The sequence below is a fragment of the Hylobates moloch genome, unplaced genomic scaffold, assembly GCF_009828535.3.
Source record: "Hylobates moloch isolate HMO894 unplaced genomic scaffold, HMol_V3 SCAFFOLD_6, whole genome shotgun sequence".
NCBI classification, from domain to species: domain Eukaryota; kingdom Metazoa; phylum Chordata; class Mammalia; order Primates; family Hylobatidae; genus Hylobates; species Hylobates moloch.
In genome coordinates, this window is record NW_026652281.1 from 156,649,399 (window position 1) to 156,656,805 (window position 7,407).

Consider the following 7,407-nt stretch of genomic DNA (forward strand, 5'->3'; position numbering starts at 1 on the left):
GGAGGGTAAGTGTGGGTCTGATCCCGATCTGGACTGGCCCCAGGATGAAGGAAAGCATCACAGATGGGATCCCCTGGAAGCAGAGGTAGAGATGTGGGTGCGGGTTGTTTATGTGGGGGGATCCCAGGTGAGCAGGCTGGTGGAGCCCCTTTGGGGAACTGCAGGAAGCATCTTGGAATTCTCCTGCTAGGCAGAGGATCTCCCCCACGTCTCCTATGCTTTCAGGTTGCTCCTGCATGAAGGCTGAGGAGAGTTCCAGGACTTAAGAAACATTCCAGAGGCAGAAATGCAGGAGCTGGAGGTGGTCACTGCAAGGTTGCAGCACAGAGCCATTGCTCACTGTGCTAGCGCAGGCAGAGAGCTCGTGGTGCAGGTGCAAACCCTGCCAGCTGCAGTGCACCCCTCGGAACACTCAAGATTCCCTCAGGTCCTGCATTAAGTCCACAAGGTCACCTCCCTTCTCCACCACCCCTGTTAGAGTCCCCTCATCCATAGGCAGTAGGTGGCGTATCCAGGGGTGACCTGCAGTGTTGGAGCACTGGTAACCAGGCTCTCCTTGGGCCATGCCCACCTATGTTTATAACGGCATGGAAATGAGAGGGGCTGGTGGCTCTTCTGAGTCCTTGACATCATCCCCTCACCCAGTCATGCCTCACCAGGAGGAGGCAGGCTGGGCGCCCCTGCTGGCAGGGACTCCTGGCCCCCCTGCTGAAGCACTGGCATAAGGAGTCCCAAGTGGCCTGGAGCGTGGGTTTAGGTTCGGGGAGTCCTCCTGGGTCCGGGGAAAGCGTCCAGCAGAGTGAAATCTGCAGGCATGGGAAGCACCTCCTGAGGGTCTTCAACCCCAAAGCTTGGGGAAGTTGTGACTCGATGGGGCCGTCAGGTTATAGCTGGGGGCCAGGGATGTAACCCTCCTCTCCCCTACAGAGTACCCCAGGGCACCTGTCCCACTCGCGGTTTCATCTCTCCAGGGCTATCAAATGTCAGCGTGTGTGGAATCACGTGGAATGCCTAAGAAAAGCCAGCAGCCCGAGGCTCAGGTGTGGGGTTGGGGTCCGGGTGGCCCTCCACTCAGTAGCTGGAACAAGTGGCCCAGGTGAAGCTGATGCAAGGCGAAGATGGGCAAACTCCAGAAACGCTGGTGGAGAGGGATCCAGGTTTATCATCCCCATCTGTGGCAGGCAGAATACTGACCTCCAAAGAAGACCACTTCCTAATCCCCAGAAGCTGTGGATATGTTACCTTCGGTGCCTGAAGGGACCTACAGGTGGAATTAGGTTGTGGATCTTGAGATGGTGAGACGATCCTGGATTATCCCGGCGAGCCCAGCGTAATCACAGGGCTCCTTACACGTGGAAGAGGGAGGCAGAAGGCAATCAGGAGGCGGCGATGGGAGCGGGGTCTGGGAGATGCTGCCCTTCCGGCTTTGGAGGAAGGAGCCATGAGCAGAGGAATGTGGGTGGCTGCAAAATGCCAAGAAACAGATTCTCCCCAAGGGCCTCCAGGAGGAACCAGCCCTGCTAACACCTTGCTTTCAGCCCACTAAGGCCCACACTGGACTTCTGACCCGTAGAACTGTGCTGCCTTGAGCCACTAAGTTGGTGGTAATTTGCGACAACAGCAATAGGAAAGGAAGACACCATCCCACAAGAGAGGCTGGGACAATCGGGCGACTCGTGCAGGCGATGCCCAAGCCTCCCACATCTCTCACTGGCCTCCCTGTGTGGGTGGGAGCCTGTGGGACTGGGCTTGGGCTACTCCCCAGAGCCAACAGCCTGGCTGGGCAGAGTGGTCGTGAAGCAGTGCTGGCCTCCCCCAGGAGCTGGCTTAAGGCGCATGTCCCCTAGGCCCCCGCCCAGACTTCTGACTCAGAGGGCTCGGGCAGGGCCGGGGAATCCGAGTCTGTTAGCAGGTGCCCCAGTGGTCCTGAGCCCAGCCAAGTTTGGGAGGCATTGCCTCAACTGTTTCCTTCCCGTACGTCATGGCTGGGCCTGTCGCTTTTCCCAGAGGGCCCGCAGACAACTGGAACGTGCCACAGGCTGTTGGGGAGCAAGGGTGCCCATGTCCTTGTGGGAAATTGCCAGGGGTGCCCGTGTTTGCTCGTTCAGCACGCGTGAATCAGGCACCTTGGTGAGGAGGCTGGACACCTGCGCATACGTGTGGCAAAGTTTTTAGGTTCACAGGACAGAAAACCTCCAAGCAAGAGTGAGCGGCTGCTGTGAACGTCGGCAGGAGGTGCTGCAGGGAGCTGTGGCGAATGTGGTGAGGGTTTCCAGTGGGCCACATGTGTGCCGTGTGGGAAGCACTGGTGGGGGCCGGGAGGAGACCCTGCAGGACTGCAGAATCCCCAGGCTGAACAGAGCCCCTGCGGGGCTGCAACCTGGGCAGGCGTGCGGGCCCTTAGCGTGTCACCATCTGAAAGTTCTTAGTAATTTGATCTTTGAATGTGTGTTTGCCAAGTCCACTGGGACCACGGAGTATGCTTGTGGGGAAACACATTCACGCTGCGTGTCCACGCGACTCCTTGCTTGCCCCATTCACACTTAGGGTTCAGGACGCCCCTGTACGCAGAGTGCTGGTGGGGTGACTGTTTCAGGCCACCCAGACTCAGGCAGGTTCCAGGCAGGCACATTACTGGACTACTGAGTCAGCGGGGCACTGACAGCCCCAGGGCCTGTTCCAACCAGAACTTGCGTCAGACAGAGAGAAGGCAGTGGTGTCCTAAAAAACCACAAATGGCCACGTGACCTGATCATAGCCTTTCTTTCTTTCTTTTTTTTTTTTTTTTTTTCCCCCTTCCCGACTTTTATTTTAGGTTCAGGGGTATAGTGTGGATAAATAGTATGTCGTGGGGGTTTGGTGTGCACTTTATTTCATCACTCAGGTATTAAACACAGTACCTGATAGTTTTTTTTTAATTTTCACCCTTTTCCCACCCTCCACCCTCAAGTAGGCCCCAGTGTCTAGTGTTCCCTTCTTGGTGTCCATATGTACTCAGTGTTTAGCTCTCACTTATGAGAACATGTTGGCCGGGTGCGGTGGCTCACGCCTGTAATCCCAGCACTTTGGGAGGCCGAGGTGGGCGGATCACGAAGTCAGGAGTTTGAGACCAGCCTCGCCAACATGGTGAAACCCCATCTCCACTAAAAATACAAAAAAATTATCTAGGCATACTGGCAGGCGCCTATAATCCCAGCTACTCGGGAGGCCGAGGCAGGAGAATTGCTTGAACCCAGGAGGTGGAGGTTGCAGTGAGCCGAGATTGTGCCACTGCACTCCAGCCTGGGTGACAAAGTGAGACTCCATCTCAAAAAATAAAAATAAAGGCCGGGCGTGGTGGCTCACACCTGTAATCCCAGCACTTTGGGAGGCAGAGGTGGGTGGATCACAAGGTCAGGAGATCGAGACCATCCTGGCTAACACGGTGAAACCCCATCTCTACTAAAAACACAAAAAATTAGCCGGGCGTGGTGGCAGGCACCTATAGTCCCAGCTACTTGGGAGGCTGAGGCAGGAGAATGGCGTGAACCCGGGAGGCGGAGCCTGCAGTGAGCTCTATTCCTGCATTCATTTTCTATTCCTGCATTCATTCACTTAGGATAATGGCCTCCAGCTGCATCCATGTTGCTGCAAAGGGCATGATTTAGTTCTTTTTTACGGCTGTGTAGTATTCCATGGTGTACCACATTTTATTTATCCAATCTGCCATTAATGGGCACCTATGTTGATTCCATGTCTTTGCTATTGTGAATAGTGCTGTGATGAACATACGCATGCATGTATCTTTATGGTAGAATGATTTATTTTCCTTTGGGTATATAACCAGTAAAGGGATTGCTGGGTCAAATGGCACTTCACCTCTTAGTTGAGAAATATCCAAACTGATTTCCACAGTGGCTGAACTACTTTACATTTCCACCCATGGTGTATAAGCATTCCCTTTTATCTGCAAGCTCGCCAGGATCTGTTATTTTGGTAACAGCCATTCCTGACTTGTGTGAGATGGTATCTCATTGTGGTTTTGCTTTGCATTTCTCTAATAGTGACGTTGAGCATTTTTTCATATAATTGTTGGCCATCTGTATGTCTTCTTTTGAGAAGTGTCTGTTCGTGTCCTTTGCCCATTTTTTAATGGGGTTATTTGTGTTTTCCTTGTTAATTTGTTTAAGTTCCTTATAGAATCTGGATATTAGACCTTTGTCAGATGCATATATTTTCTTCCATTCTGCATGTTTTCTGTTTACTCTATTGAGAGTTTCTTTTGCTGTGCAGAAGCTCTTTAGTTAGGTCCCGCTTGTCAATCTTCGTTGCAATTGCTTCTGGAGTCTTTGTCATAAAATCCTTGCCAGAGCCAATGTCCAGAATGGTATATCCTAGATTTTCTTTTAGGGTTTTTATAGTTTTAGGTTTTACATTTAAGTCTTTCATCTATCTTGAGTTGATTTTTGTACATGACATAAGAAAGGGGTCTGGTTTTAATCTTCTGCGTATGGCTGGCCAGCTATCCCAGTGCCATTCATTGAACAGGGAATCCTTCCCCATTGCTTGTTACTGTCAGCTTTGTTGAAGATCAGATGGTTGTATTTCTGGGTTCTCTAACCTGTTCCATTGGCCTATATGTCTGTTTCTGTAGCAACACCATGCTGTTTTGGTTACTGTAGCCCTGCAGTATAATGTGAAGTTAGGTGGTATGCCACCTCTGGCTTTGTTCTTTTTGCTTAGGATTCCTTTGGCTATTTGGGCTCTTTTTTTGGTTCCATATGAATTTTAGAATAGTTTTTTCCAATTCTATGAAAAATGTCATTGGTAGTTTGATAGGAATAGCACTGAATCTGTAAATTGCTTTGGATAGTATGGCCATTTTAACGATATTGATTCTTCTATCCATAAACATGTAATGTTTTGTGTCATCTCTGACTTCTTTGAGCAGTGGTTTGTGATTATCACTGTAAAGATCTTTCACCTCCCTGGTTAGCTGTACTCTTAGGTGTTTTATTCTTTTTGTGGCTATGCGAATGAGATTGTATTCTTGATTTGGCCCTCAGCTTGGATGTTATTGGTGTAAATTAATGCTATTTATTTTTGTACATTGATTTTGTATCCTGAAATTTTGCTGAAGTTGTTTGCAGATCCAGGAGCCTTTGGGCAGAGAATAAGAGGTTTTCTAGGTATAGAATCATCTTCTGAGAAAAGAAATAATCTGATTTCCTCTTTTCTTATTTGGATGCTTTTTCTTTCTTTCTCTTGCCTGACTGCTCTGGCTAGGACTTCCAATACCATGTTGGAAAGGAGTGGTGAGAGAGGGCATCCTTGTGTTGTACCAGTTTTCAAGGAGAATACTTCCAGCTTTTGTCCATTTAATATGATGTTGGCTGTGGGTTTATCACATTTGGCTCTTATTGAGGTATGTTCCTTTGATGCCTAGTTTGTTAAGGGTTTTTTACATGAAGTGATGTTGAATTTTACCCAAAGCCTTTTCTGTGTCTCTTGAGATGATCATGTGGCTTTTCTTTTTAGTTTTGTTTATGTGATAAATTACATTTATTGGTTGTGTATGTTGAACCAACCTTGCATCTCAGGGATAAAATCTACCTGATCAAGGTGGATTAGCTTTTTGATATGCTGCTGGATTTGGTTTGCAAGTATTTTGTTGAGAATTTTTGCATCTATGTTCGTCAGGGACATTGGCTTGAAGTTTTCTTTTTTTTTTTTGTGTCTCTGCCAGGTTTTGGTATCAGAATGATGCTGGCCTCATAGAATGAGTTAGGGAACGGTCCCTTCCTTGGCCTTGATTTTTTGGAATAGTTTCAGCAGGATTAGTACAAGTTCTTCTATATGTCTGGTAGAATTTGGCTGTGAATCTGGTCCAGGGATTTTTCTGGTTGGTGGGTGTTTTATTACTGATTCAATTGCAGAACTCATTACTCGTCTGTTCAGGGTTTCCATTTCTTCCCGATCATAGCCTTTCTCACTCGGGTTGCTTCCCTGTGTCAGTCATTCGCAGAGCCAAAAGTGGTGACAGAAAAGGGAAAGGGAAGGTGGGGCCACCTGTCCTTCCTTTCCCTGTAAGCCTTCCACACACATCAGTAAGCTGCAGGTGGAAGGAGTAGGTAGAGTGTGTATGGGTCAAAAAGTGACAGTCATACCTCGCTTAACACCGGAGACACATTCTGAGAAATGTGTTAGGCGATGTTGCCATTGTGAGAACTTCAGGGTGTACTCACACAAACCCAGATGGTACAGCACCTAGGCTGTATGGCAAAGCCTATTGCTCCTGGGCCCCTGTACAGCAAGTTGCTGTACTGAACACTGTAGGCAATGGGAAGACAGTGCTAAGTATTTGTGTATCTAAACAAAACATATTTGTTTATTTATTGAGATGGGGTTTCACTCTGTTGCCCAGGCTGGAGTTCAGTGGCATGACCACAGCTCACTGCACCCTCTAAATTCTGGGGCTTAGGAGATCCTCCCGCCGCAGCCTCCTGAGTAGCTGAGAACACAGATGCATGCCACCACACCCAACTAATTGTTTCATTTTTTGTAGAGATGGGGTCTCACTATGTCAATCAGGCTCGTCTTGAACTCTTGGCCTCAAGCAATCCTCCCACCTCAACCTCCCAAAGTGTTAGGATTACAGGCATGAGCCACCACACCTGGCCTCAAAACATGGAAAAGGTAGAATACAGTATTATAATCTTATGGGACCTCTGTCTTGCATGGTCCGTGGTTGACTGAAATGCCATTATATGGCGCACAACTGTGATTGAGTTAGCTTTATGCAGACTTGCCCTGGTAAGAATGAAATACTTATGCATGTATAAGCTACACAAGACAAATTGTGTAATTTCAGTGATTCTGTATAGGCATTAAATTCTTTTATATTTGCATTTAAAATAAGCACTGAACAATGTAAAAAACCAACAGTAATGTTCATCTTACAGTTTAATGATAACCTCATATTTTAAGTTTCATTTACTTAGAATAACATTAAATGGCACATAAAAATGCCGGGACAAGGGGCGAGAGAGTGAGCCAGAGAGGAAAAGAGTGCTTTAACACTAACAGCACGGTTTCCCTGATTTTCAAGCTCCACCTTTTCATTTCGCTCTGGCCCCTAAATGTTATGTAACCAGCCCTGGGATGAAGCGAGAAGTGCCTTTGCCTGGATTTCAAGAACTGCCCAGGAAGTTGGCCAGGCGCGGTGGCTCACACCTGTAATCCAAGCACTTTGGGAGGCCGAGGTGGGTGGATCACCTGAGGTCAGGAGTTCGAGACCAGCCTGGCCAACATGGTGAAACCCTGACTCTACTAAAAATACAAAAATTAGCTGGCCGTGGTGGCAGGTGCCTGTATTCCCAGCTACACGGGAGGCTGAGGCAGGAGAATCGCTTGAACCCAGGAGGTGGA